The sequence below is a fragment of the Lutjanus erythropterus genome, chromosome 6 (assembly GCF_056507025.1).
Source record: "Lutjanus erythropterus isolate fLutEry1 chromosome 6, fLutEry1.hap2, whole genome shotgun sequence".
In the NCBI taxonomy this organism is placed as follows: domain Eukaryota; kingdom Metazoa; phylum Chordata; class Actinopteri; order Lutjaniformes; family Lutjanidae; genus Lutjanus; species Lutjanus erythropterus.
In genome coordinates, this window is record NC_139322.1 from 41,765,249 (window position 1) to 41,787,413 (window position 22,165).

Here is a 22,165-nt window from a genome sequence, read left to right on the forward strand (position 1 = left end):
CTGGGCTCTGAGCCCACTTGAAGGACAGCTGCTTTGCTTTGCTTTGCTTTGCTTTGCTTTGCTTTTCACAAGTGCGCAAGGCTCAGCCAAAGGGCAAAGCCTGCCAAAAATGGGTTCAACTCATTGGTGTTCCTCTCCACGGAAGTCTTTAGTAAAAGGCGAAAGACTTGTGCGCTTTGAAGAGAAACCCGAGTAAGTACAGCCCCTCTCCTCCGCGCCAGCCAAGATGTCTGTCGTCCCAGTCCCCGGCCTCACGGTAAGCCCGGCTTGGCTTAGCGTGCGCCAAACTCCCGGGCCACGCCCCTGCCCCTGCCCCTGGCCCCCAACACCCCCGACACTCTCACAGGCTCTATACAGGCAGTGGCTTCGCGGATAGGATGAGTCCCGGCTGTAGGGCGCAGGCTACCGAGCACCAGGGAGACTCAGGCACCTCCAGACTCTCGCTGAGGACGGGCTGAAAACCCGGAAGGAAAACAGCCGGCACACTCAAAGGGGCATATAGGACCGCTCAAAATGGGGCAATATTCCCTCTCTGTCTGACTGTCCAAAGTGCAAACCTGGCTGCATTTTTGTCAGGCTTTGTCTTGCTCCTCTTTCCGTTCCGTTCCGAGCCGCGCTCCCTCCCCCTCCCCAGCCGTCAAGGCTCAAATGCAGTAGTTTCAGAGCGCGAGTCCGCAGGGACGCCAGCGAGCCAAGGCGGCGTTAAGGACGCTGTTCAGGCCGCGGTGCCGTCCACTTTGAACCCCGGTCTTTTTCGGTCTCCGGGCTTGTGGTTGAGCCACGGAGCCCTCAATCTGCACTGGCGTTTTGCTTTTCCACAAGGCAGGAGGAGGGTGCACCGTTCCCGGCGGCACTGCAATACCGGGTCGATGCGTGGAGTGAACGGAGCGAGCCCCTTTTTCAGCTCCCGGTGCTAAAAATCCCTTTAATATGTTGTCCCCTTATAGGGGACGTATCAGATATTAAACTGATAAGAACAGATACTACACTTGATCTTAGCCAAAAGGCCGAGAAGCGATGACCCCCCAGCCCCTTGCTGCCCCACCCCACCTCCCGGAACAGTCCTCACCGGCCGCGGTGAAGCCGTTTCAACTGCGCACCAGAGGGGGCCGCTGCTTAGCACCTCCGCCCAAGGGCTCCATGGCTGGGCTCTGAGCCCACTTGAAGGACAGCTGCTTTGCTTTGCTTTGCTTTTCACAAGTGCGCAAGGCTCAGCCAAAGGGCAAAGCCTGCCAAAAATGGGTTCAACTCATTGGTGTTCCTCTCCACGGAAGTCTTTAGTAAAAGGCGAAAGACTTGTGCGCTTTGAAGAGAAACCCGAGTAAGTACAGCCCCTCTCCTCCGCGCCAGCCAAGACCTCTGTCGTCCCAGTCCCCGGCCTCAGGGTAAGCCCGGCTTGGCTTAGCGTGCGCCAAACTCCCGGGCCACGCCCCTGCCCCTGCCCCTGGCCCCCAACACCCCCGACACTCTCACAGGCTCTATACAGGCAGTGGCTTCGCGGATAGGATGAGTCCCGGCTGTAGGGCGCAGGCTACCAAGCACCAGGGAGACTCAGGCGCCTCCAGACTCTCGCTGAGGATGGGCTGAAAACCCGGAAGGAAAACAGCCGGCACACTCAAAGGGGCATATAGGACCGCTCAAAATGGGGCAATATTCCCTCTCTGTCTGACTGTCCAAAGTGCAAACCTGGCTGCATTTTTGTCAGGCTTTGTCTTGCTCCTCTTTCCGTTCCGTTCCGAGCCGCGCTCCCTCCCCCTCCCCAGCCGTCAAGGCTCAAATGCAGTAGTTTCAGAGCGCGAGTCCGCAGGGACGCCAGCGAGCCAAGGCGGCGTTAAGGACGCTGTTCAGGCCGCGGTGCCGTCCACTTTGAACCCCGGTCTTTTTCGGTCTCCGGGCTTGCGGTTGAGCCACGGAGCCCTCAATCTGCACTGGCGTTTTGCTTTTCCACAAGGCAGGAGGAAGGTGCACCGTTCCCGGCGGCACTGCAATACCGGGTCGATGCGTGGAGTGAACGGAGCGAGCCCCTTTTTCAGCTCCCGGTGCTAAAAATCCCTTTAATATGTTGTCCCCTTATAGGGGACGTATCAGATATTAAACTGATAAGAACAGATACTACACTTGATCTTAGCCAAAAGGCCGAGAAGCGATGACCACCCAGCCCCTTGCTGCCCCACCCCACCTCCCGGAACAGTCCTCACCGGCCGCGGTGAAGCCGTTTCAACTGCGCACCAGAGGGGGCCGCTGCTTAGCACCTCTGCCCAAGGGCTCCATGGCTGGGCTCTGAGCCCACTTGAAGGACAGCTGCTTTGCTTTGCTTTGCTTTGCTTTGCTTTTCACAAGTGCGCAAGGCTCAGCCAAAGGGCAAAGCCTGCCAAAAATGGGTTCAACTCATTGGTGTTCCTCTCCACGGAAGTCTTTAGTAAAAGGCGAAAGACTTGTGCGCTTTGAAGAGAAACCCGAGTAAGTACAGCCCCTCTCCTCCGCGCCAGCCAAGATGTCTGTCGTCCCAGTCCCCGGCCTCACGGTAAGCCCGGCTTGGCTTAGCGTGCGCCAAACTCCCGGGCCACGCCCCTGCCCCTGACCCTGGCCCCCAACACCCCCGACACTCTCACAGGCTCTATACAGGCAGTGGCTTCGCGGATAGGATGAGTCCCGGCTGTAGGGCGCAGGCTACCGAGCACCAGGGAGACTCAGGCGCCTCCAGACTCTCGCTGAGGACGGGCTGAAAACCCGGAAGGAAAACAGCCGGCACACTCAAAGGGGCATATAGGACCGCTCAAAATGGGGCAATATTCCCTCTCTGTCTGACTGTCCAAAGTGCAAACCTGGCTGCATTTTTGTCAGGCTTTGTCTTGCTCCTCTTTCCGTTCCGTTCCGTTCCGAGCCGCGCTCCCTCCCCCTCCCCAGCCGTCAAGGCTCAAATGCAGTAGTTTCAGAGCGCGAGTCCGCAGGGACGCCAGCGAGCCAAGGCGGCGTTAAGGACGCTGTTCAGGCCGCGGTGCCGTCCACTTTGAACCCCGGTCTTTTTCGGTCTCCGGGCTTGCGGTTGAGCCACGGAGCCCTCAATCTGCACTGGCGTTTTGCTTTTCCACAAGGCAGGAGGAGGGTGCACCGTTCCCGGCGGCACTGCAATACCGGGTCGATGCGTGGAGTGAACGGAGCGAGCCCCTTTTTCAGCTCCCGGTGCTAAAAATCCCTTTAATATGTTGTCCCCTTATAGGGGACGTATCAGATATTAAACTGATAAGAACAGATACTACACTTGATCTTAGCCAAAAGGCCGAGAAGCGATGACCCCCCAGCCCCTTGCTGCCCCACCCCACCTCCCGGAACAGTCCTCACCGGCCGCGGTGAAGCCGTTTCAACTGCGCACCAGAGGGGGCCGCTGCTTAGCACCTCCGCCCAAGGGCTCCATGGCTGGGCTCTGAGCCCACTTGAAGGACAGCTGCTTTGCTTTGCTTTGCTTTTCACAAGTGCGCAAGGCTCAGCCAAAGGGCAAAGCCTGCCAAAAATGGGTTCAACTCATTGGTGTTCCTCTCCACGGAAGTCTTTAGTAAAAGGCGAAAGACTTGTGCGCTTTGAAGAGAAACCCGAGTAAGTACAGCCCCTCTCCTCCGCGCCAGCCAAGACCTCTGTCGTCCCAGTCCCCGGCCTCAGGGTAAGCCCGGCTTGGCTTAGCGTGCGCCAAACTCCCGGGCCACGCCCCTGCCCCTGCCCCTGGCCCCCAACACCCCCGACACTCTCACAGGCTCTATACAGGCAGTGGCTTCGCGGATAGGATGAGTCCCGGCTGTAGGGCGCAGGCTACCAAGCACCAGGGAGACTCAGGCGCCTCCAGACTCTCGCTGAGGATGGGCTGAAAACCCGGAAGGAAAACAGCCGGCACACTCAAAGGGGCATATAGGACCGCTCAAAATGGGGCAATATTCCCTCTCTGTCTGACTGTCCAAAGTGCAAACCTGGCTGCATTTTTGTCAGGCTTTGTCTTGCTCCTCTTTCCGTTCCGTTCCGAGCCGCGCTCCCTCCCCCTCCCCAGCCGTCAAGGCTCAAATGCAGTAGTTTCAGAGCGCGAGTCCGCAGGGACGCCAGCGAGCCAAGGCGGCGTTAAGGACGCTGTTCAGGCCGCGGTGCCGTCCACTTTGAACCCCGGTCTTTTTCGGTCTCCGGGCTTGCGGTTGAGCCACGGAGCCCTCAATCTGCACTGGCGTTTTGCTTTTCCACAAGGCAGAAGGAAGGTGCACCGTTCCTGGCGGCACTGCAATACCGGGTCGATGCGTGGAGTGAACGGAGCGAGCCCCTTTTTCAGCTCCCGGTGCTAAAAATCCCTTTAATATGTTGTCCCCTTATAGGGGACGTATCAGATATTAAACTGATAAGAACAGATACTACACTTGATCTTAGCCAAAAGGCCGAGAAGCGATGACCACCCAGCCCCTTGCTGCCCCACCCCACCTCCCGGAACAGTCCTCACCGGCCGCGGTGAAGCCGTTTCAACTGCGCACCAGAGGGGGCCGCTGCTTAGCACCTCTGCCCAAGGGCTCCATGGCTGGGCTCTGAGCCCACTTGAAGGACAGCTGCTTTGCTTTGCTTTGCTTTGCTTTGCTTTTCACAAGTGCGCAAGGCTCAGCCAAAGGGCAAAGCCTGCCAAAAATGGGTTCAACTCATTGGTGTTCCTCTCCACGGAAGTCTTTAGTAAAAGGCGAAAGACTTGTGCGCTTTGAAGAGAAACCCGAGTAAGTACAGCCCCTCTCCTCCGCGCCAGCCAAGATGTCTGTCGTCCCAGTCCCCGGCCTCACGGTAAGCCCGGCTTGGCTTAGCGTGCGCCAAACTCCCGGGCCACGCCCCTGCCCCTGCCCCTGGCCCCCAACACCCCCGACACCCCCGACACTCTCACAGGCTCTATACAGGCAGTGGCTTCGCGGATAGGATGAGTCCCGGCTGTAGGGCGCAGGCTACCGAGCACCAGGGAGACTCAGGCGCCTCCAGACTCTCGCTGAGGACGGGCTGAAAACCCGGAAGGAAAACAGCCGGCACACTCAAAGGGGCATATAGCACCGCTCAAAATGGGGCAATATTCCCTCTCTGTCTGACTGTCCAAAGTGCAAACCTGGCTGCATTTTTGTCAGGCTTTGTCTTGCTCCTCTTTCCGTTCCGTTCCGTTCCGAGCCGCGCTCCCTCCCCCTCCCCAGCCGTCAAGGCTCAAATGCAGTAGTTTCAGAGCGCGAGTCCGCAGGGACGCCAGCGAGCCAAGGCGGCGTTAAGGACGCTGTTCAGGCCGCGGTGCCGTCCACTTTGAACCCCGGTCTTTTTCGGTCTCCGGGCTTGCGGTTGAGCCACGGAGCCCTCAATCTGCACTGGCGTTTTGCTTTTCCACAAGGCAGGAGGAGGGTGCACCGTTCCCGGCGGCACTGCAATACCGGGTCGATGCGTGGAGTGAACGGAGCGAGCCCCTTTTTCAGCTCCCGGTGCTAAAAATCCCTTTAATATGTTGTCCCCTTATAGGGGACGTATCAGATATTAAACTGATAAGAACAGATACTACACTTGATCTTAGCCAAAAGGCCGAGAAGCGATGACCCCCCAGCCCCTTGCTGCCCCACCCCACCTCCCGGAACAGTCCTCACCGGCCGCGGTGAAGCCGTTTCAACTGCGCACCAGAGGGGGCCGCTGCTTAGCACCTCCGCCCAAGGGCTCCATGGCTGGGCTCTGAGCCCACTTGAAGGACAGCTGCTTTGCTTTGCTTTGCTTTTCACAAGTGCGCAAGGCTCAGCCAAAGGGCAAAGCCTGCCAAAAATGGGTTCAACTCATTGGTGTTCCTCTCCACGGAAGTCTTTAGTAAAAGGCGAAAGACTTGTGCGCTTTGAAGAGAAACCCGAGTAAGTACAGCCCCTCTCCTCCGCGCCAGCCAAGACCTCTGTCGTCCCAGTCCCCGGCCTCACGGTAAGCCCGGCTTGGCTTAGCGTGCGCCAAACTCCCGGGCCACGCCCCTGCCCCTGCCCCTGGCCCCCAACACCCCCGACACTCTCACAGGCTCTATACAGGCAGTGGCTTCGCGGATAGGATGAGTCCCGGCTGTAGGGCGCAGGCTACCGAGCACCAGGGAGACTCAGGCGCCTCCAGACTCTCGCTGAGGATGGGCTGAAAACCCGGAAGGAAAACAGCCGGCACACTCAAAGGGGCATATAGGACCGCTCAAAATGGGGCAATATTCCCTCTCTGTCTGACTGTCCAAAGTGCAAACCTGGCTGCATTTTTGTCAGGCTTTGTCTTGCTCCTCTTTACGTTCCGTTCCGAGTCGCGCTCCCTCCCCCTCCCCAGCCGTCAAGGCTCAAATGCAGTAGTTTCAGAGCGCGAGTCCACAGGGACGCCAGCGAGCCAAGGCGGCGTTAAGGACGCTGTTCAGGCCGCGGTGCCGTCCACTTTGAACCCCGGTCTTTTTCGGTCTCCGGGCTTGCGGTTGAGCCACGGAGCCCTCAATCTGCACTGGTGTTTTGCTTTTCCACAAGGCAGGAGGAAGGTGCACCGTTCCCGGCGGCACTGCAATACCGGGTCGATGCGTGGAGTGAACGGAGCGAGCCCCTTTTTCAGCTCCCGGTGCTAAAAATCCCTTTAATATGTTGTCCCCTTATAGGGGACGTATCAGATATTAAACTGATAAGAACAGATACTACACTTGATCTTAGCCAAAAGGCCGAGAAGCGATGACCACCCAGCCCCTTGCTGCCCCACCCCACCTCCCGGAACAGTCCTCACCGGCCGCGGTGAAGCCGTTTCAACTGCGCACCAGAGGGGGCCGCTGCTTAGCACCTCTGCCCAAGGGCTCCATGGCTGGGCTCTGAGCCCACTTGAAGGACAGCTGCTTTGCTTTGCTTTGCTTTGCTTTGCTTTTCACAAGTGCGCAAGGCTCAGCCAAAGGGCAAAGCCTGCCAAAAATGGGTTCAACTCATTGGTGTTCCTCTCCACGGAAGTCTTTAGTAAAAGGCGAAAGACTTGTGCGCTTTGAAGAGAAACCCGAGTAAGTACAGCCCCTCTCCTCCGCGCCAGCCAAGATGTCTGTCGTCCCAGTCCCCGGCCTCACGGTAAGCCCGGCTTGGCTTAGCGTGCGCCAAACTCCCGGGCCACGCCCCTGCCCCTGCCCCTGGCCCCCAACACCCCCGACACTCTCACAGGCTCTATACAGGCAGTGGCTTCGCGGATAGGATGAGTCCCGGCTGTAGGGCGCAGGCTACCGAGCACCAGGGAGACTCAGGCGCCTCCAGACTCTCGCTGAGGACGGGCTGAAAACCCGGAAGGAAAACAGCCGGCACACTCAAAGGGGCATATAGGACCGCTCAAAATGGGGCAATATTCCCTCTCTGTCTGACTGTCCAAAGTGCAAACCTGGCTGCATTTTTGTCAGGCTTTGTCTTGCTCCTCTTTCCGTTCCGTTCCGTTCCGAGCCGCGCTCCCTCCCCCTCCCCAGCCGTCAAGGCTCAAATGCAGTAGTTTCAGAGCGCGAGTCCGCAGGGACGCCAGCGAGCCAAGGCGGCGTTAAGGACGCTGTTCAGGCCGCGGTGCCGTCCACTTTGAACCCCGGTCTTTTTCGGTCTCCGGGCTTGCGGTTGAGCCACGGAGCCCTCAATCTGCACTGGCGTTTTGCTTTTCCACAAGGCAGGAGGAGGGTGCACCGTTCCCGGCGGCACTGCAATACCGGGTCGATGCGTGGAGTGAACGGAGCGAGCCCCTTTTTCAGCTCCCGGTGCTAAAAATCCCTTTAATATGTTGTCCCCTTATAGGGGACGTATCAGATATTAAACTGATAAGAACAGATACTACACTTGATCTTAGCCAAAAGGCCGAGAAGCGATGACCCCCCAGCCCCTTGCTGCCCCACCCCACCTCCCGGAACAGTCCTCACCGGCCGCGGTGAAGCCGTTTCAACTGCGCACCAGAGGGGGCCGCTGCTTAGCACCTCCGCCCAAGGGCTCCATGGCTGGGCTCTGAGCCCACTTGAAGGACAGCTGCCTTGCTTTGCTTTGCTTTGCTTTGCTTTGCTTTTCACAAGTGCGCAAGGCTCAGCCAAAGGGCAAAGCCTGCCAAAAATGGGTTCAACTCATTGGTGTTCCTCTCCACGGAAGTCTTTAGTAAAAGGCGAAAGACTTGTGCGCTTTGAAGAGAAACCCGAGTAAGTACAGCCCCTCTCCTCCGCGCCAGCCAAGATGTCTGTCGTCCCAGTCCCCGGCCTCACGGTAAGCCCGGCTTGGCTTAGCGTGCGCCAAACTCCCGGGCCACGCCCCTGCCCCTGCCCCTGGCCCCCAACACCCCCGACACTCTCACAGGCTCTATACAGGCAGTGGCTTCGCGGATAGGATGAGTCCCGGCTGTAGGGCGCAGGCTACCGAGCACCAGGGAGACTCAGGCACCTCCAGACTCTCGCTGAGGACGGGCTGAAAACCCGGAAGGAAAACAGCCGGCACACTCAAAGGGGCATATAGGACCGCTCAAAATGGGGCAATATTCCCTCTCTGTCTGACTGTCCAAAGTGCAAACCTGGCTGCATTTTTGTCAGGCTTTGTCTTGCTCCTCTTTCCGTTCCGTTCCGAGCCGCGCTCCCTCCCCCTCCCCAGCCGTCAAGGCTCAAATGCAGTAGTTTCAGAGCGCGAGTCCGCAGGGACGCCAGCGAGCCAAGGCGGCGTTAAGGACGCTGTTCAGGCCGCGGTGCCGTCCACTTTGAACCCCGGTCTTTTTCGGTCTCCGGGCTTGTGGTTGAGCCACGGAGCCCTCAATCTGCACTGGCGTTTTGCTTTTCCACAAGGCAGGAGGAAGGTGCACCGTTCCCGGCGGCACTGCAATACCGGGTCGATGCGTGGAGTGAACGGAGCGAGCCCCTTTTTCAGCTCCCGGTGCTAAAAATCCCTTTAATATGTTGTCCCCTTATAGGGGACGTATCAGATATTAAACTGATAAGAACAGATACTACACTTGATCTTAGCCAAAAGGCCGAGAAGCGATGACCCCCCAGCCCCTTGCTGCCCCACCCCACCTCCCGGAACAGTCCTCACCGGCCGCGGTGAAGCCGTTTCAACTGCGCACCAGAGGGGGCCGCTGCTTAGCACCTCCGCCCAAGGGCTCCATGGCTGGGCTCTGAGCCCACTTGAAGGACAGCTGCTTTGCTTTGCTTTGCTTTGCTTTGCTTTTCACAAGTGCGCAAGGCTCAGCCAAAGGGCAAAGCCTGCCAAAAATGGGTTCAACTCATTGGTGTTCCTCTCCACGGAAGTCTTTAGTAAAAGGCGAAAGACTTGTGCGCTTTGAAGAGAAACCCGAGTAAGTACAGCCCCTCTCCTCCGCGCCAGCCAAGATGTCTGTCGTCCCAGTCCCCGGCCTCACGGTAAGCCCGGCTTGGCTTAGCGTGCGCCAAACTCCCGGGCCACGCCCCTGCCCCTGCCCCTGGCCCCCAACACCCCCGACACTCTCACAGGCTCTATACAGGCAGTGGCTTCGCGGATAGGATGAGTCCCGGCTGTAGGGCGCAGGCTACCGAGCACCAGGGAGACTCAGGCGCCTCCAGACTCTCGCTGAGGACGGGCTGAAAACCCGGAAGGAAAAAAGCCGGCACACTCAAAGGGGCATATAGGACCGCTCAAAATGGGGCAATATTCCCTCTCTGTCTGACTGTCCAAAGTGCAAACCTGGCTGCATTTTTGTCAGGCTTTGTCTTGCTCCTCTTTCCGTTCCGTTCCGTTCCGAGCCGCGCTCCCTCCCCCTCCCCAGCCGTCAAGGCTCAAATGCAGTAGTTTCAGAGCGCGAGTCCGCAGGGACGCCAGCGAGCCAAGGCGGCGTTAAGGACGCTGTTCAGGCCGCGGTGCCGTCCACTTTGAACCCCGGTCTTTTTCGGTCTCCGGGCTTGCGGTTGAGCCACGGAGCCCTCAATCTGCACTGGCGTTTTGCTTTTCCACAAGGCAGGAGGAGGGTGCACCGTTCCCGGCGGCACTGCAATACCGGGTCGATGCGTGGAGTGAACGGAGCGAGCCCCTTTTTCAGCTCCCGGTGCTAAAAATCCCTTTAATATGTTGTCCCCTTATAGGGGACGTATCAGATATTAAACTGATAAGAACAGATACTACACTTGATCTTAGCCAAAAGGCCGAGAAGCGATGACCCCCCAGCCCCTTGCTGCCCCACCCCACCTCCCGGAACAGTCCTCACCGGCCGCGGTGAAGCCGTTTCAACTGCGCACCAGAGGGGGCCGCTGCTTAGCACCTCCGCCCAAGGGCTCCATGGCTGGGCTCTGAGCCCACTTGAAGGACAGCTGCTTTGCTTTGCTTTGCTTTTCACAAGTGCGCAAGGCTCAGCCAAAGGGCAAAGCCTGCCAAAAATGGGTTCAACTCATTGGTGTTCCTCTCCACGGAAGTCTTTAGTAAAAGGCGAAAGACTTGTGCGCTTTGAAGAGAAACCCGAGTAAGTACAGCCCCTCTCCTCCGCGCCAGCCAAGACCTCTGTCGTCCCAGTCCCCGGCCTCACGGTAAGCCCGGCTTGGCTTAGCGTGCGCCAAACTCCCGGGCCACGCCCCTGCCCCTGCCCCTGCCCCTGGCCCCCAACACCCCCGACACTCTCACAGGCTCTATACAGGCAGTGGCTTCGCGGATAGGATGAGTCCCGGCTGTAGGGCGCAGGCTACCGAGCACCAGGGAGACTCAGGCGCCTCCAGACTCTCGCTGAGGACGGGCTGAAAACCCGGAAGGAAAACAGCCGGCACACTCAAAGGGGCATATAGGACCGCTCAAAATGGGGCAATATTCCCTCTCTGTCTGACTGTCCAAAGTGCAAACCTGGCTGCATTTTTGTCAGGCTTTGTCTTGCTCCTCTTTCCGTTCCGTTCCGTTCCGAGCCGCGCTCCCTCCCCCTCCCCAGCCGTCAAGGCTCAAATGCAGTAGTTTCAGAGCGCGAGTCCGCAGGGACGCCAGCGAGCCAAGGCGGCGTTAAGGACGCTGTTCAGGCCGCGGTGCCGTCCACTTTGAACCCCGGTCTTTTTCGGTCTCCGGGCTTGCGGTTGAGCCACGGAGCCCTCAATCTGCACTGGCGTTTTGCTTTTCCACAAGGCAGGAGGAGGGTGCACCGTTCCCGGCGGCACTGCAATACCGGGTCGATGCGTGGAGTGAACGGAGCGAGCCCCTTTTTCAGCTCCCGGTGCTAAAAATCCCTTTAATATGTTGTCCCCTTATAGGGGACGTATCAGATATTAAACTGATAAGAACAGATACTACACTTGATCTTAGCCAAAAGGCCGAGAAGCGATGACCCCCCAGCCCCTTGCTGCCCCACCCCACCTCCCGGAACAGTCCTCACCGGCCGCGGTGAAGCCGTTTCAACTGCGCACCAGAGGGGGCCGCTGCTTAGCACCTCCGCCCAAGGGCTCCATGGCTGGGCTCTGAGCCCACTTGAAGGACAGCTGCTTTGCTTTGCTTTGCTTTTCACAAGTGCGCAAGGCTCAGCCAAAGGGCAAAGCCTGCCAAAAATGGGTTCAACTCATTGGTGTTCCTCTCCACGGAAGTCTTTAGTAAAAGGCGAAAGACTTGTGCGCTTTGAAGAGAAACCCGAGTAAGTACAGCCCCTCTCCTCCGCGCCAGCCAAGACCTCTGTCGTCCCAGTCCCCGGCCTCACGGTAAGCCCGGCTTGGCTTAGCGTGCGCCAAACTCCCGGGCCACGCCCCTGCCCCTGCCCCTGGCCCCCAACACCCCCGACACTCTCACAGGCTCTATACAGGCAGTGGCTTCGCGGATAGGATGAGTCCCGGCTGTAGGGCGCAGGCTACCGAGCACCAGGGAGACTCAGGCGCCTCCAGACTCTCGCTGAGGATGGGCTGAAAACCCGGAAGGAAAACAGCCGGCACACTCAAAGGGGCATATAGGACCGCTCAAAATGGGGCAATATTCCCTCTCTGTCTGACTGTCCAAAGTGCAAACCTGGCTGCATTTTTGTCAGGCTTTGTCTTGCTCCTCTTTCCGTTCCGTTCCGAGTCGCGCTCCCTCCCCCTCCCCAGCCGTCAAGGCTCAAATGCAGTAGTTTCAGAGCGCGAGTCCACAGGGACGCCAGCGAGCCAAGGCGGCGTTAAGGACGCTGTTCAGGCCGCGGTGCCGTCCACTTTGAACCCCGGTCTTTTTCGGTCTCCGGGCTTGCGGTTGAGCCACGGAGCCCTCAATCTGCACTGGTGTTTTGCTTTTCCACAAGGCAGGAGGAAGGTGCACCGTTCCCGGCGGCACTGCAATACCGGGTCGATGCGTGGAGTGAACGGAGCGAGCCCCTTTTTCAGCTCCCGGTGCTAAAAATCCCTTTAATATGTTGTCCCCTTATAGGGGACGTATCAGATATTAAACTGATAAGAACAGATACTACACTTGATCTTAGCCAAAAGGCCGAGAAGCGATGACCACCCAGCCCCTTGCTGCCCCACCCCACCTCCCGGAACAGTCCTCACCGGCCGCGGTGAAGCCGTTTCAACTGCGCACCAGAGGGGGCCGCTGCTTAGCACCTCTGCCCAAGGGCTCCATGGCTGGGCTCTGAGCCCACTTGAAGGACAGCTGCTTTGCTTTGCTTTGCTTTGCTTTGCTTTTCACAAGTGCGCAAGGCTCAGCCAAAGGGCAAAGCCTGCCAAAAATGGGTTCAACTCATTGGTGTTCCTCTCCACGGAAGTCTTTAGTAAAAGGCGAAAGACTTGTGCGCTTTGAAGAGAAACCCGAGTAAGTACAGCCCCTCTCCTCCGCGCCAGCCAAGATGTCTGTCGTCCCAGTCCCCGGCCTCACGGTAAGCCCGGCTTGGCTTAGCGTGCGCCAAACTCCCGGGCCACGCCCCTGCCCCTGCCCCTGGCCCCCAACACCCCCGACACTCTCACAGGCTCTATACAGGCAGTGGCTTCGCGGATAGGATGAGTCCCGGCTGTAGGGCGCAGGCTACCGAGCACCAGGGAGACTCAGGCGCCTCCAGACTCTCGCTGAGGACGGGCTGAAAACCCGGAAGGAAAACAGCCGGCACACTCAAAGGGGCATATAGGACCGCTCAAAATGGGGCAATATTCCCTCTCTGTCTGACTGTCCAAAGTGCAAACCTGGCTGCATTTTTGTCAGGCTTTGTCTTGCTCCTCTTTCCGTTCCGTTCCGTTCCGAGCCGCGCTCCCTCCCCCTCCCCAGCCGTCAAGGCTCAAATGCAGTAGTTTCAGAGCGCGAGTCCGCAGGGACGCCAGCGAGCCAAGGCGGCGTTAAGGACGCTGTTCAGGCCGCGGTGCCGTCCACTTTGAACCCCGGTCTTTTTCGGTCTCCGGGCTTGCGGTTGAGCCACGGAGCCCTCAATCTGCACTGGCGTTTTGCTTTTCCACAAGGCAGGAGGAGGGTGCACCGTTCCCGGCGGCACTGCAATACCGGGTCGATGCGTGGAGTGAACGGAGCGAGCCCCTTTTTCAGCTCCCGGTGCTAAAAATCCCTTTAATATGTTGTCCCCTTATAGGGGACGTATCAGATATTAAACTGATAAGAACAGATACTACACTTGATCTTAGCCAAAAGGCCGAGAAGCGATGACCCCCCAGCCCCTTGCTGCCCCACCCCACCTCCCGGAACAGTCCTCACCGGCCGCGGTGAAGCCGTTTCAACTGCGCACCAGAGGGGGCCGCTGCTTAGCACCTCCGCCCAAGGGCTCCATGGCTGGGCTCTGAGCCCACTTGAAGGACAGCTGCCTTGCTTTGCTTTGCTTTGCTTTGCTTTGCTTTTCACAAGTGCGCAAGGCTCAGCCAAAGGGCAAAGCCTGCCAAAAATGGGTTCAACTCATTGGTGTTCCTCTCCACGGAAGTCTTTAGTAAAAGGCGAAAGACTTGTGCGCTTTGAAGAGAAACCCGAGTAAGTACAGCCCCTCTCCTCCGCGCCAGCCAAGATGTCTGTCGTCCCAGTCCCCGGCCTCACGGTAAGCCCGGCTTGGCTTAGCGTGCGCCAAACTCCCGGGCCACGCCCCTGCCCCTGCCCCTGGCCCCCAACACCCCCGACACTCTCACAGGCTCTATACAGGCAGTGGCTTCGCGGATAGGATGAGTCCCGGCTGTAGGGCGCAGGCTACCGAGCACCAGGGAGACTCAGGCACCTCCAGACTCTCGCTGAGGACGGGCTGAAAACCCGGAAGGAAAACAGCCGGCACACTCAAAGGGGCATATAGGACCGCTCAAAATGGGGCAATATTCCCTCTCTGTCTGACTGTCCAAAGTGCAAACCTGGCTGCATTTTTGTCAGGCTTTGTCTTGCTCCTCTTTCCGTTCCGTTCCGAGCCGCGCTCCCTCCCCCTCCCCAGCCGTCAAGGCTCAAATGCAGTAGTTTCAGAGCGCGAGTCCGCAGGGACGCCAGCGAGCCAAGGCGGCGTTAAGGACGCTGTTCAGGCCGCGGTGCCGTCCACTTTGAACCCCGGTCTTTTTCGGTCTCCGGGCTTGCGGTTGAGCCACGGAGCCCTCAATCTGCACTGGCGTTTTGCTTTTCCACAAGGCAGGAGGAGGGTGCACCGTTCCCGGCGGCACTGCAATACCGGGTCGATGCGTGGAGTGAACGGAGCGAGCCCCTTTTTCAGCTCCCGGTGCTAAAAATCCCTTTAATATGTTGTCCCCTTATAGGGGACGTATCAGATATTAAACTGATAAGAACAGATACTACACTTGATCTTAGCCAAAAGGCCGAGAAGCGATGACCCCCCAGCCCCTTGCTGCCCCACCCCACCTCCCGGAACAGTCCTCACCGGCCGCGGTGAAGCCGTTTCAACTGCGCACCAGAGGGGGCCGCTGCTTAGCACCTCCGCCCAAGGGCTCCATGGCTGGGCTCTGAGCCCACTTGAAGGACAGCTGCTTTGCTTTGCTTTGCTTTGCTTTGCTTTTCACAAGTGCGCAAGGCTCAGCCAAAGGGCAAAGCCTGCCAAAAATGGGTTCAACTCATTGGTGTTCCTCTCCACGGAAGTCTTTAGTAAAAGGCGAAAGACTTGTGCGCTTTGAAGAGAAACCCGAGTAAGTACAGCCCCTCTCCTCCGCGCCAGCCAAGATGTCTGTCGTCCCAGTCCCCGGCCTCACGGTAAGCCCGGCTTGGCTTAGCGTGCGCCAAACTCCCGGGCCACGCCCCTGCCCCTGCCCCTGGCCCCCAACACCCCCGACACTCTCACAGGCTCTATACAGGCAGTGGCTTCGCGGATAGGATGAGTCCCGGCTGTAGGGCGCAGGGTACCGAGCACCAGGGAGACTCAGGCGCCTCCAGACTCTCGCTGAGGACGGGCTGAAAACCCGGAAGGAAAAAAGCCGGCACACTCAAAGGGGCATATAGGACCGCTCAAAATGGGGCAATATTCCCTCTCTGTCTGACTGTCCAAAGTGCAAACCTGGCTGCATTTTTGTCAGGCTTTGTCTTGCTCCTCTTTCCGTTCCGTTCCGTTCCGAGCCGCGCTCCCTCCCCCTCCCCAGCCGTCAAGGCTCAAATGCAGTAGTTTCAGAGCGCGAGTCCGCAGGGACGCCAGCGAGCCAAGGCGGCGTTAAGGACGCTGTTCAGGCCGCGGTGCCGTCCACTTTGAACCCCGGTCTTTTTCGGTCTCCGGGCTTGCGGTTGAGCCACGGAGCCCTCAATCTGCACTGGCGTTTTGCTTTTCCACAAGGCAGGAGGAGGGTGCACCGTTCCCGGCGGCACTGCAATACCGGGTCGATGCGTGGAGTGAACGGAGCGAGCCCCTTTTTCAGCTCCCGGTGCTAAAAATCCCTTTAATATGTTGTCCCCTTATAGGGGACGTATCAGATATTAAACTGATAAGAACAGATACTACACTTGATCTTAGCCAAAAGGCCGAGAAGCGATGACCCCCCAGCCCCTTGCTGCCCCACCCCACCTCCCGGAACAGTCCTCACCGGCCGCGGTGAAGCCGTTTCAACTGCGCACCAGAGGGGGCCGCTGCTTAGCACCTCCGCCCAAGGGCTCCATGGCTGGGCTCTGAGCCCACTTGAAGGACAGCTGCCTTGCTTTGCTTTGCTTTGCTTTGCTTTGCTTTTCACAAGTGCGCAAGGCTCAGCCAAAGGGCAAAGCCTGCCAAAAATGGGTTCAACTCATTGGTGTTCCTCTCCACGGAAGTCTTTAGTAAAAGGCGAAAGACTTGTGCGCTTTGAAGAGAAACCCGAGTAAGTACAGCCCCTCTCCTCCGCGCCAGCCAAGATGTCTGTCGTCCCAGTCCCCGGCCTCACGGTAAGCCCGGCTTGGCTTAGCGTGCGCCAAACTCCCGGGCCACGCCCCTGCCCCTGCCCCTGGCCCCCAACACCCCCGACACTCTCACAGGCTCTATACAGGCAGTGGCTTCGCGGATAGGATGAGTCCCGGCTGTAGGGCGCAGGCTACCGAGCACCAGGGAGACTCAGGCACCTCCAGACTCTCGCTGAGGACGGGCTGAAAACCCGGAAGGAAAACAGCCGGCACACTCAAAGGGGCATATAGGACCGCTCAAAATGGGGCAATATTCCCTCTCTGTCTGACTGTCCAAAGTGCAAACCTGGCTGCATTTTTGTCAGGCTTTGTCTTGCTCCTCTTTCCGTTCCGTTCCGAGCCGCGCTCCCTCCCCCTCCCCAGCCGTCAAGGCTCAAATGCAGTAGTTTCAGAGCGCGAGTCCGCAGGGACGCCAGCGAGCCAAGGCGGCGTTAAGGACGCTGTTCAGGCCGCGGTGCCGTCCACTTTGAACCCCGGTCTTTTTCGGTCTCCGGGCTTGTGGTTGAGCCACGGAGCCCTCAATCTGCACTGGCGTTTTGCTTTTCCACAAGGCAGGAGGAAGGTGCACCGTTCCCGGCGGCACTGCAATACCGGGTCGATGCGTGGAGTGAACGGAGCGAGCCCCTTTTTCAGCTCCCGGTGCTAAAAATCCCTTTAATATGTTGTCCCCTTATAGGGGACGTATCAGATATTAAACTGATAAGAACAGATACTACACTTGATCTTAGCCAAAAGGCCGAGAAGCGATGACCCCCCAGCCCCTTGCTGCCCCACCCCACCTCCCGGAACAGTCCTCACCGGCCGCGGTGAAGCCGTTTCAACTGCGCACCAGAGGGGGCCGCTGCTTAGCACCTCCGCCCAAGGGCTCCATGGCTGGGCTCTGAGCCCACTTGAAGGACAGCTGCTTTGCTTTGCTTTGCTTTGCTTTGCTTTTCACAAGTGCGCAAGGCTCAGCCAAAGGGCAAAGCCTGCCAAAAATGGGTTCAACTCATTGGTGTTCCTCTCCACGGAAGTCTTTAGTAAAAGGCGAAAGACTTGTGCGCTTTGAAGAGAAACCCGAGTAAGTACAGCCCCTCTCCTCCGCGCCAGCCAAGATGTCTGTCGTCCCAGTCCCCGGCCTCACGGTAAGCCCGGCTTGGCTTAGCGTGCGCCAAACTCCCGGGCCACGCCCCTGCCCCTGCCCCTGGCCCCCAACACCCCCGACACTCTCACAGGCTCTATACAGGCAGTGGCTTCGCGGATAGGATGAGTCCCGGCTGTAGGGCGCAGGCTACCGAGCACCAGGGAGACTCAGGCGCCTCCAGACTCTCGCTGAGGACGGGCTGAAAACCCGGAAGGAAAAAAGCCGGCACACTCAAAGGGGCATATAGGACCGCTCAAAATGGGGCAATATTCCCTCTCTGTCTGACTGTCCAAAGTGCAAACCTGGCTGCATTTTTGTCAGGCTTTGTCTTGCTCCTCTTTCCGTTCCGTTCCGTTCCGAGCCGCGCTCCCTCCCCCTCCCCAGCCGTCAAGGCTCAAATGCAGTAGTTTCAGAGCGCGAGTCCGCAGGGACGCCAGCGAGCCAAGGCGGCGTTAAGGACGCTGTTCAGGCCGCGGTGCCGTCCACTTTGAACCCCGGTCTTTTTCGGTCTCCGGGCTTGCGGTTGAGCCACGGAGCCCTCAATCTGCACTGGCGTTTTGCTTTTCCACAAGGCAGGAGGAGGGTGCACCGTTCCCGGCGGCACTGCAATACCGGGTCGATGCGTGGAGTGAACGGAGCGAGCCCCTTTTTCAGCTCCCGGTGCTAAAAATCCCTTTAATATGTTGTCCCCTTATAGGGGACGTATCAGATATTAAACTGATAAGAACAGATACTACACTTGATCTTAGCCAAAAGGCCGAGAAGCGATGACCCCCCAGCCCCTTGCTGCCCCACCCCACCTCCCGGAACAGTCCTCACCGGCCGCGGTGAAGCCGTTTCAACTGCGCACCAGAGGGGGCCGCTGCTTAGCACCTCCGCCCAAGGGCTCCATGGCTGGGCTCTGAGCCCACTTGAAGGACAGCTGCTTTGCTTTGCTTTGCTTTTCACAAGTGCGCAAGGCTCAGCCAAAGGGCAAAGCCTGCCAAAAATGGGTTCAACTCATTGGTGTTCCTCTCCACGGAAGTCTTTAGTAAAAGGCGAAAGACTTGTGCGCTTTGAAGAGAAACCCGAGTAAGTACAGCCCCTCTCCTCCGCGCCAGCCAAGACCTCTGTCGTCCCAGTCCCCGGCCTCACGGTAAGCCCGGCTTGGCTTAGCGTGCGCCAAACTCCCGGGCCACGCCCCTGCCCCTGCCCCTGGCCCCCAACACCCCCGACACTCTCACAGGCTCTATACAGGCAGTGGCTTCGCGGATAGGATGAGTCCCGGCTGTAGGGCGCAGGCTACCGAGCACCAGGGAGACTCAGGCGCCTCCAGACTCTCGCTGAGGATGGGCTGAAAACCCGGAAGGAAAACAGCCGGCACACTCAAAGGGGCATATAGGACCGCTCAAAATGGGGCAATATTCCCTCTCTGTCTGACTGTCCAAAGTGCAAACCTGGCTGCATTTTTGTCAGGCTTTGTCTTGCTCCTCTTTCCGTTCCGTTCCGAGTCGCGCTCCCTCCCCCTCCCCAGCCGTCAAGGCTCAAATGCAGTAGTTTCAGAGCGCGAGTCCACAGGGACGCCAGCGAGCCAAGGCGGCGTTAAGGACGCTGTTCAGGCCGCGGTGCCGTCCACTTTGAACCCCGGTCTTTTTCGGTCTCCGGGCTTGCGGTTGAGCCACGGAGCCCTCAATCTGCACTGGTGTTTTGCTTTTCCACAAGGCAGGAGGAAGGTGCACCGTTCCCGGCGGCACTGCAATACCGGGTCGATGCGTGGAGTGAACGGAGCGAGCCCCTTTTTCAGCTCCCGGTGCTAAAAATCCCTTTAATATGTTGTCCCCTTATAGGGGACGTATCAGATATTAAACTGATAAGAACAGATACTACACTTGATCTTAGCCAAAAGGCCGAGAAGCGATGACCACCCAGCCCCTTGCTGCCCCACCCCACCTCCCGGAACAGTCCTCACCGGCCGCGGTGAAGCCGTTTCAACTGCGCACCAGAGGGGGCCGCTGCTTAGCACCTCTGCCCAAGGGCTCCATGGCTGGGCTCTGAGCCCACTTGAAGGACAGCTGCTTTGCTTTGCTTTGCTTTGCTTTGCTTTTCACAAGTGCGCAAGGCTCAGCCAAAGGGCAAAGCCTGCCAAAAATGGGTTCAACTCATTGGTGTTCCTCTCCACGGAAGTCTTTAGTAAAAGGCGAAAGACTTGTGCGCTTTGAAGAGAAACCCGAGTAAGTACAGCCCCTCTCCTCCGCGCCAGCCAAGATGTCTGTCGTCCCAGTCCCCGGCCTCACGGTAAGCCCGGCTTGGCTTAGCGTGCGCCAAACTCCCGGGCCACGCCCCTGCCCCTGCCCCTGGCCCCCAACACCCCCGACACTCTCACAGGCTCTATACAGGCAGTGGCTTCGCGGATAGGATGAGTCCCGGCTGTAGGGCGCAGGCTACCGAGCACCAGGGAGACTCAGGCGCCTCCAGACTCTCGCTGAGGACGGGCTGAAAACCCGGAAGGAAAACAGCCGGCACACTCAAAGGGGCATATAGGACCGCTCAAAATGGGGCAATATTCCCTCTCTGTCTGACTGTCCAAAGTGCAAACCTGGCTGCATTTTTGTCAGGCTTTGTCTTGCTCCTCTTTCCGTTCCGTTCCGTTCCGAGCCGCGCTCCCTCCCCCTCCCCAGCCGTCAAGGCTCAAATGCAGTAGTTTCAGAGCGCGAGTCCGCAGGGACGCCAGCGAGCCAAGGCGGCGTTAAGGACGCTGTTCAGGCCGCGGTGCCGTCCACTTTGAACCCCGGTCTTTTTCGGTCTCCGGGCTTGCGGTTGAGCCACGGAGCCCTCAATCTGCACTGGCGTTTTGCTTTTCCACAAGGCAGGAGGAGGGTGCACCGTTCCCGGCGGCACTGCAATACCGGGTCGATGCGTGGAGTGAACGGAGCGAGCCCCTTTTTCAGCTCCCGGTGCTAAAAATCCCTTTAATATGTTGTCCCCTTATAGGGGACGTATCAGATATTAAACTGATAAGAACAGATACTACACTTGATCTTAGCCAAAAGGCCGAGAAGCGATGACCCCCCAGCCCCTTGCTGCCCCACCCCACCTCCCGGAACAGTCCTCACCGGCCGCGGTGAAGCCGTTTCAACTGCGCACCAGAGGGGGCCGCTGCTTAGCACCTCCGCCCAAGGGCTCCATGGCTGGGCTCTGAGCCCACTTGAAGGACAGCTGCCTTGCTTTGCTTTGCTTTGCTTTGCTTTGCTTTTCACAAGTGCGCAAGGCTCAGCCAAAGGGCAAAGCCTGCCAAAAATGGGTTCAACTCATTGGTGTTCCTCTCCACGGAAGTCTTTAGTAAAAGGCGAAAGACTTGTGCGCTTTGAAGAGAAACCCGAGTAAGTACAGCCCCTCTCCTCCGCGCCAGCCAAGATGTCTGTCGTCCCAGTCCCCGGCCTCACGGTAAGCCCGGCTTGGCTTAGCGTGCGCCAAACTCCCGGGCCACGCCCCTGCCCCTGCCCCTGGCCCCCAACACCCCCGACACTCTCACAGGCTCTATACAGGCAGTGGCTTCGCGGATAGGATGAGTCCCGGCTGTAGGGCGCAGGCTACCGAGCACCAGGGAGACTCAGGCACCTCCAGACTCTCGCTGAGGACGGGCTGAAAACCCGGAAGGAAAACAGCCGGCACACTCAAAGGGGCATATAGGACCGCTCAAAATGGGGCAATATTCCCTCTCTGTCTGACTGTCCAAAGTGCAAACCTGGCTGCATTTTTGTCAGGCTTTGTCTTGCTCCTCTTTCCGTTCCGTTCCGAGCCGCGCTCCCTCCCCCTCCCCAGCCGTCAAGGCTCAAATGCAGTAGTTTCAGAGCGCGAGTCCGCAGGGACGCCAGCGAGCCAAGGCGGCGTTAAGGACGCTGTTCAGGCCGCGGTGCCGTCCACTTTGAACCCCGGTCTTTTTCGGTCTCCGGGCTTGCGGTTGAGCCACGGAGCCCTCAATCTGCACTGGCGTTTTGCTTTTCCACAAGGCAGGAGGAAGGTGCACCGTTCCCGGCGGCACTGCAATACCGGGTCGATGCGTGGAGTGAACGGAGCGAGCCCCTTTTTCAGCTCCCGGTGCTAAAAATCCCTTTAATATGTTGTCCCCTTATAGGGGACGTATCAGATATTAAACTGATAAGAACAGATACTACACTTGATCTTAGCCAAAAGGCCGAGAAGCGATGACCCCCCAGCCCCTTGCTGCCCCACCCCACCTCCCGGAACAGTCCTCACCGGCCGCGGTGAAGCCGTTTCAACTGCGCACCAGAGGGGGCCGCTGCTTAGCACCTCCGCCCAAGGGCTCCATGGCTGGGCTCTGAGCCCACTTGAAGGACAGCTGCTTTGCTTTGCTTTGCTTTGCTTTGCTTTTCACAAGTGCGCAAGGCTCAGCCAAAGGGCAAAGCCTGCCAAAAATGGGTTCAACTCATTGGTGTTCCTCTCCACGGAAGTCTTTAGTAAAAGGCGAAAGACTTGTGCGCTTTGAAGAGAAACCCAAGTAAGTACAGCCCCTCTCCTCCGCGCCAGCCAAGATGTCTGTCGTCCCAGTCCCCGGCCTCACGGTAAGCCCGGCTTGGCTTAGCGTGCGCCAAACTCCCGGGCCACGCCCCTGCCCCTGCCCCTGGCCCCCAACACCCCCGACACTCTCACAGGCTCTATACAGGCAGTGGCTTCGCGGATAGGATGAGTCCCGGCTGTAGGGCGCAGGCTACCGAGCACCAGGGAGACTCAGGCGCCTCCAGACTCTCGCTGAGGACGGGCTGAAAACCCGGAAGGAAAAAAGCCGGCACACTCAAAGGGGCATATAGGA

General features: G+C 58.6%; 39 non-coding genes across 39 annotated transcripts; all 39 read right to left on the bottom strand.

Moving 5' to 3' along the window:
- Window positions 1-81: 81 nt before the first annotated feature.
- Window positions 82-196, bottom strand: LOC146326017 (U5 spliceosomal RNA). The gene has a single exon (XR_014771038.1). It is a non-coding gene; the product is annotated as a U5 spliceosomal RNA (small nuclear RNA).
- Window positions 197-828: 632 nt separating this feature from the next.
- On the bottom strand, window positions 829-1,019 carry LOC146326018 (U2 spliceosomal RNA). Its single transcript, XR_014770785.1, has one exon. It is a non-coding gene; the product is annotated as a U2 spliceosomal RNA (small nuclear RNA).
- A 191-nt stretch (window positions 1,020-1,210) lies between these two features.
- LOC146326019 (U5 spliceosomal RNA) lies at window positions 1,211-1,325 on the bottom strand. Its single transcript, XR_014771039.1, has one exon. It is a non-coding gene; the product is annotated as a U5 spliceosomal RNA (small nuclear RNA).
- A 632-nt stretch (window positions 1,326-1,957) lies between these two features.
- Window positions 1,958-2,148, bottom strand: LOC146326020 (U2 spliceosomal RNA). Its single transcript, XR_014770865.1, has one exon. It is a non-coding gene; the product is annotated as a U2 spliceosomal RNA (small nuclear RNA).
- Window positions 2,149-2,349: 201 nt separating this feature from the next.
- Window positions 2,350-2,464, bottom strand: LOC146326021 (U5 spliceosomal RNA). The gene has a single exon (XR_014771041.1). It is a non-coding gene; the product is annotated as a U5 spliceosomal RNA (small nuclear RNA).
- A 637-nt stretch (window positions 2,465-3,101) lies between these two features.
- On the bottom strand, window positions 3,102-3,292 carry LOC146326022 (U2 spliceosomal RNA). Its single transcript, XR_014770786.1, has one exon. It is a non-coding gene; the product is annotated as a U2 spliceosomal RNA (small nuclear RNA).
- Window positions 3,293-3,483: 191 nt separating this feature from the next.
- Window positions 3,484-3,598, bottom strand: LOC146326023 (U5 spliceosomal RNA). Its single transcript, XR_014771042.1, has one exon. It is a non-coding gene; the product is annotated as a U5 spliceosomal RNA (small nuclear RNA).
- A 632-nt stretch (window positions 3,599-4,230) lies between these two features.
- Window positions 4,231-4,421, bottom strand: LOC146326024 (U2 spliceosomal RNA). Its single transcript, XR_014770908.1, has one exon. It is a non-coding gene; the product is annotated as a U2 spliceosomal RNA (small nuclear RNA).
- Window positions 4,422-4,622: 201 nt separating this feature from the next.
- Window positions 4,623-4,737, bottom strand: LOC146326025 (U5 spliceosomal RNA). The gene has a single exon (XR_014771043.1). It is a non-coding gene; the product is annotated as a U5 spliceosomal RNA (small nuclear RNA).
- Window positions 4,738-5,383: 646 nt separating this feature from the next.
- On the bottom strand, window positions 5,384-5,574 carry LOC146326026 (U2 spliceosomal RNA). Its single transcript, XR_014770787.1, has one exon. It is a non-coding gene; the product is annotated as a U2 spliceosomal RNA (small nuclear RNA).
- Window positions 5,575-5,765: 191 nt separating this feature from the next.
- LOC146326027 (U5 spliceosomal RNA) lies at window positions 5,766-5,880 on the bottom strand. The gene has a single exon (XR_014771044.1). It is a non-coding gene; the product is annotated as a U5 spliceosomal RNA (small nuclear RNA).
- Window positions 5,881-6,512: 632 nt separating this feature from the next.
- Window positions 6,513-6,703, bottom strand: LOC146326028 (U2 spliceosomal RNA). The gene has a single exon (XR_014770866.1). It is a non-coding gene; the product is annotated as a U2 spliceosomal RNA (small nuclear RNA).
- A 201-nt stretch (window positions 6,704-6,904) lies between these two features.
- LOC146326029 (U5 spliceosomal RNA) lies at window positions 6,905-7,019 on the bottom strand. The gene has a single exon (XR_014771045.1). It is a non-coding gene; the product is annotated as a U5 spliceosomal RNA (small nuclear RNA).
- Window positions 7,020-7,656: 637 nt separating this feature from the next.
- On the bottom strand, window positions 7,657-7,847 carry LOC146326030 (U2 spliceosomal RNA). The gene has a single exon (XR_014770788.1). It is a non-coding gene; the product is annotated as a U2 spliceosomal RNA (small nuclear RNA).
- A 206-nt stretch (window positions 7,848-8,053) lies between these two features.
- On the bottom strand, window positions 8,054-8,168 carry LOC146326031 (U5 spliceosomal RNA). The gene has a single exon (XR_014771046.1). It is a non-coding gene; the product is annotated as a U5 spliceosomal RNA (small nuclear RNA).
- Window positions 8,169-8,800: 632 nt separating this feature from the next.
- Window positions 8,801-8,991, bottom strand: LOC146326032 (U2 spliceosomal RNA). Its single transcript, XR_014770867.1, has one exon. It is a non-coding gene; the product is annotated as a U2 spliceosomal RNA (small nuclear RNA).
- A 201-nt stretch (window positions 8,992-9,192) lies between these two features.
- On the bottom strand, window positions 9,193-9,307 carry LOC146326033 (U5 spliceosomal RNA). Its single transcript, XR_014771047.1, has one exon. It is a non-coding gene; the product is annotated as a U5 spliceosomal RNA (small nuclear RNA).
- A 637-nt stretch (window positions 9,308-9,944) lies between these two features.
- Window positions 9,945-10,135, bottom strand: LOC146326034 (U2 spliceosomal RNA). Its single transcript, XR_014770789.1, has one exon. It is a non-coding gene; the product is annotated as a U2 spliceosomal RNA (small nuclear RNA).
- A 191-nt stretch (window positions 10,136-10,326) lies between these two features.
- On the bottom strand, window positions 10,327-10,441 carry LOC146326035 (U5 spliceosomal RNA). The gene has a single exon (XR_014771048.1). It is a non-coding gene; the product is annotated as a U5 spliceosomal RNA (small nuclear RNA).
- Window positions 10,442-11,084: 643 nt separating this feature from the next.
- Window positions 11,085-11,275, bottom strand: LOC146326036 (U2 spliceosomal RNA). Its single transcript, XR_014770790.1, has one exon. It is a non-coding gene; the product is annotated as a U2 spliceosomal RNA (small nuclear RNA).
- A 191-nt stretch (window positions 11,276-11,466) lies between these two features.
- LOC146326037 (U5 spliceosomal RNA) lies at window positions 11,467-11,581 on the bottom strand. The gene has a single exon (XR_014771049.1). It is a non-coding gene; the product is annotated as a U5 spliceosomal RNA (small nuclear RNA).
- A 632-nt stretch (window positions 11,582-12,213) lies between these two features.
- Window positions 12,214-12,404, bottom strand: LOC146326038 (U2 spliceosomal RNA). The gene has a single exon (XR_014770868.1). It is a non-coding gene; the product is annotated as a U2 spliceosomal RNA (small nuclear RNA).
- Window positions 12,405-12,605: 201 nt separating this feature from the next.
- Window positions 12,606-12,720, bottom strand: LOC146326039 (U5 spliceosomal RNA). Its single transcript, XR_014771050.1, has one exon. It is a non-coding gene; the product is annotated as a U5 spliceosomal RNA (small nuclear RNA).
- Window positions 12,721-13,357: 637 nt separating this feature from the next.
- On the bottom strand, window positions 13,358-13,548 carry LOC146326040 (U2 spliceosomal RNA). Its single transcript, XR_014770791.1, has one exon. It is a non-coding gene; the product is annotated as a U2 spliceosomal RNA (small nuclear RNA).
- Window positions 13,549-13,754: 206 nt separating this feature from the next.
- On the bottom strand, window positions 13,755-13,869 carry LOC146326041 (U5 spliceosomal RNA). The gene has a single exon (XR_014771052.1). It is a non-coding gene; the product is annotated as a U5 spliceosomal RNA (small nuclear RNA).
- Window positions 13,870-14,501: 632 nt separating this feature from the next.
- LOC146326042 (U2 spliceosomal RNA) lies at window positions 14,502-14,692 on the bottom strand. Its single transcript, XR_014770793.1, has one exon. It is a non-coding gene; the product is annotated as a U2 spliceosomal RNA (small nuclear RNA).
- A 201-nt stretch (window positions 14,693-14,893) lies between these two features.
- On the bottom strand, window positions 14,894-15,008 carry LOC146326043 (U5 spliceosomal RNA). The gene has a single exon (XR_014771053.1). It is a non-coding gene; the product is annotated as a U5 spliceosomal RNA (small nuclear RNA).
- Window positions 15,009-15,645: 637 nt separating this feature from the next.
- Window positions 15,646-15,836, bottom strand: LOC146326044 (U2 spliceosomal RNA). The gene has a single exon (XR_014770794.1). It is a non-coding gene; the product is annotated as a U2 spliceosomal RNA (small nuclear RNA).
- A 206-nt stretch (window positions 15,837-16,042) lies between these two features.
- LOC146326045 (U5 spliceosomal RNA) lies at window positions 16,043-16,157 on the bottom strand. Its single transcript, XR_014771054.1, has one exon. It is a non-coding gene; the product is annotated as a U5 spliceosomal RNA (small nuclear RNA).
- Window positions 16,158-16,789: 632 nt separating this feature from the next.
- LOC146326046 (U2 spliceosomal RNA) lies at window positions 16,790-16,980 on the bottom strand. The gene has a single exon (XR_014770869.1). It is a non-coding gene; the product is annotated as a U2 spliceosomal RNA (small nuclear RNA).
- A 201-nt stretch (window positions 16,981-17,181) lies between these two features.
- On the bottom strand, window positions 17,182-17,296 carry LOC146326047 (U5 spliceosomal RNA). The gene has a single exon (XR_014771055.1). It is a non-coding gene; the product is annotated as a U5 spliceosomal RNA (small nuclear RNA).
- A 637-nt stretch (window positions 17,297-17,933) lies between these two features.
- Window positions 17,934-18,124, bottom strand: LOC146326048 (U2 spliceosomal RNA). Its single transcript, XR_014770795.1, has one exon. It is a non-coding gene; the product is annotated as a U2 spliceosomal RNA (small nuclear RNA).
- Window positions 18,125-18,315: 191 nt separating this feature from the next.
- LOC146326049 (U5 spliceosomal RNA) lies at window positions 18,316-18,430 on the bottom strand. Its single transcript, XR_014771056.1, has one exon. It is a non-coding gene; the product is annotated as a U5 spliceosomal RNA (small nuclear RNA).
- A 632-nt stretch (window positions 18,431-19,062) lies between these two features.
- On the bottom strand, window positions 19,063-19,253 carry LOC146326050 (U2 spliceosomal RNA). The gene has a single exon (XR_014770871.1). It is a non-coding gene; the product is annotated as a U2 spliceosomal RNA (small nuclear RNA).
- Window positions 19,254-19,454: 201 nt separating this feature from the next.
- On the bottom strand, window positions 19,455-19,569 carry LOC146326051 (U5 spliceosomal RNA). Its single transcript, XR_014771057.1, has one exon. It is a non-coding gene; the product is annotated as a U5 spliceosomal RNA (small nuclear RNA).
- A 637-nt stretch (window positions 19,570-20,206) lies between these two features.
- On the bottom strand, window positions 20,207-20,397 carry LOC146326052 (U2 spliceosomal RNA). The gene has a single exon (XR_014770796.1). It is a non-coding gene; the product is annotated as a U2 spliceosomal RNA (small nuclear RNA).
- A 206-nt stretch (window positions 20,398-20,603) lies between these two features.
- LOC146326053 (U5 spliceosomal RNA) lies at window positions 20,604-20,718 on the bottom strand. Its single transcript, XR_014771058.1, has one exon. It is a non-coding gene; the product is annotated as a U5 spliceosomal RNA (small nuclear RNA).
- Window positions 20,719-21,350: 632 nt separating this feature from the next.
- Window positions 21,351-21,541, bottom strand: LOC146326054 (U2 spliceosomal RNA). Its single transcript, XR_014770872.1, has one exon. It is a non-coding gene; the product is annotated as a U2 spliceosomal RNA (small nuclear RNA).
- Window positions 21,542-21,742: 201 nt separating this feature from the next.
- LOC146326055 (U5 spliceosomal RNA) lies at window positions 21,743-21,857 on the bottom strand. Its single transcript, XR_014771136.1, has one exon. It is a non-coding gene; the product is annotated as a U5 spliceosomal RNA (small nuclear RNA).
- Window positions 21,858-22,165: the final 308 nt, after the last annotated feature.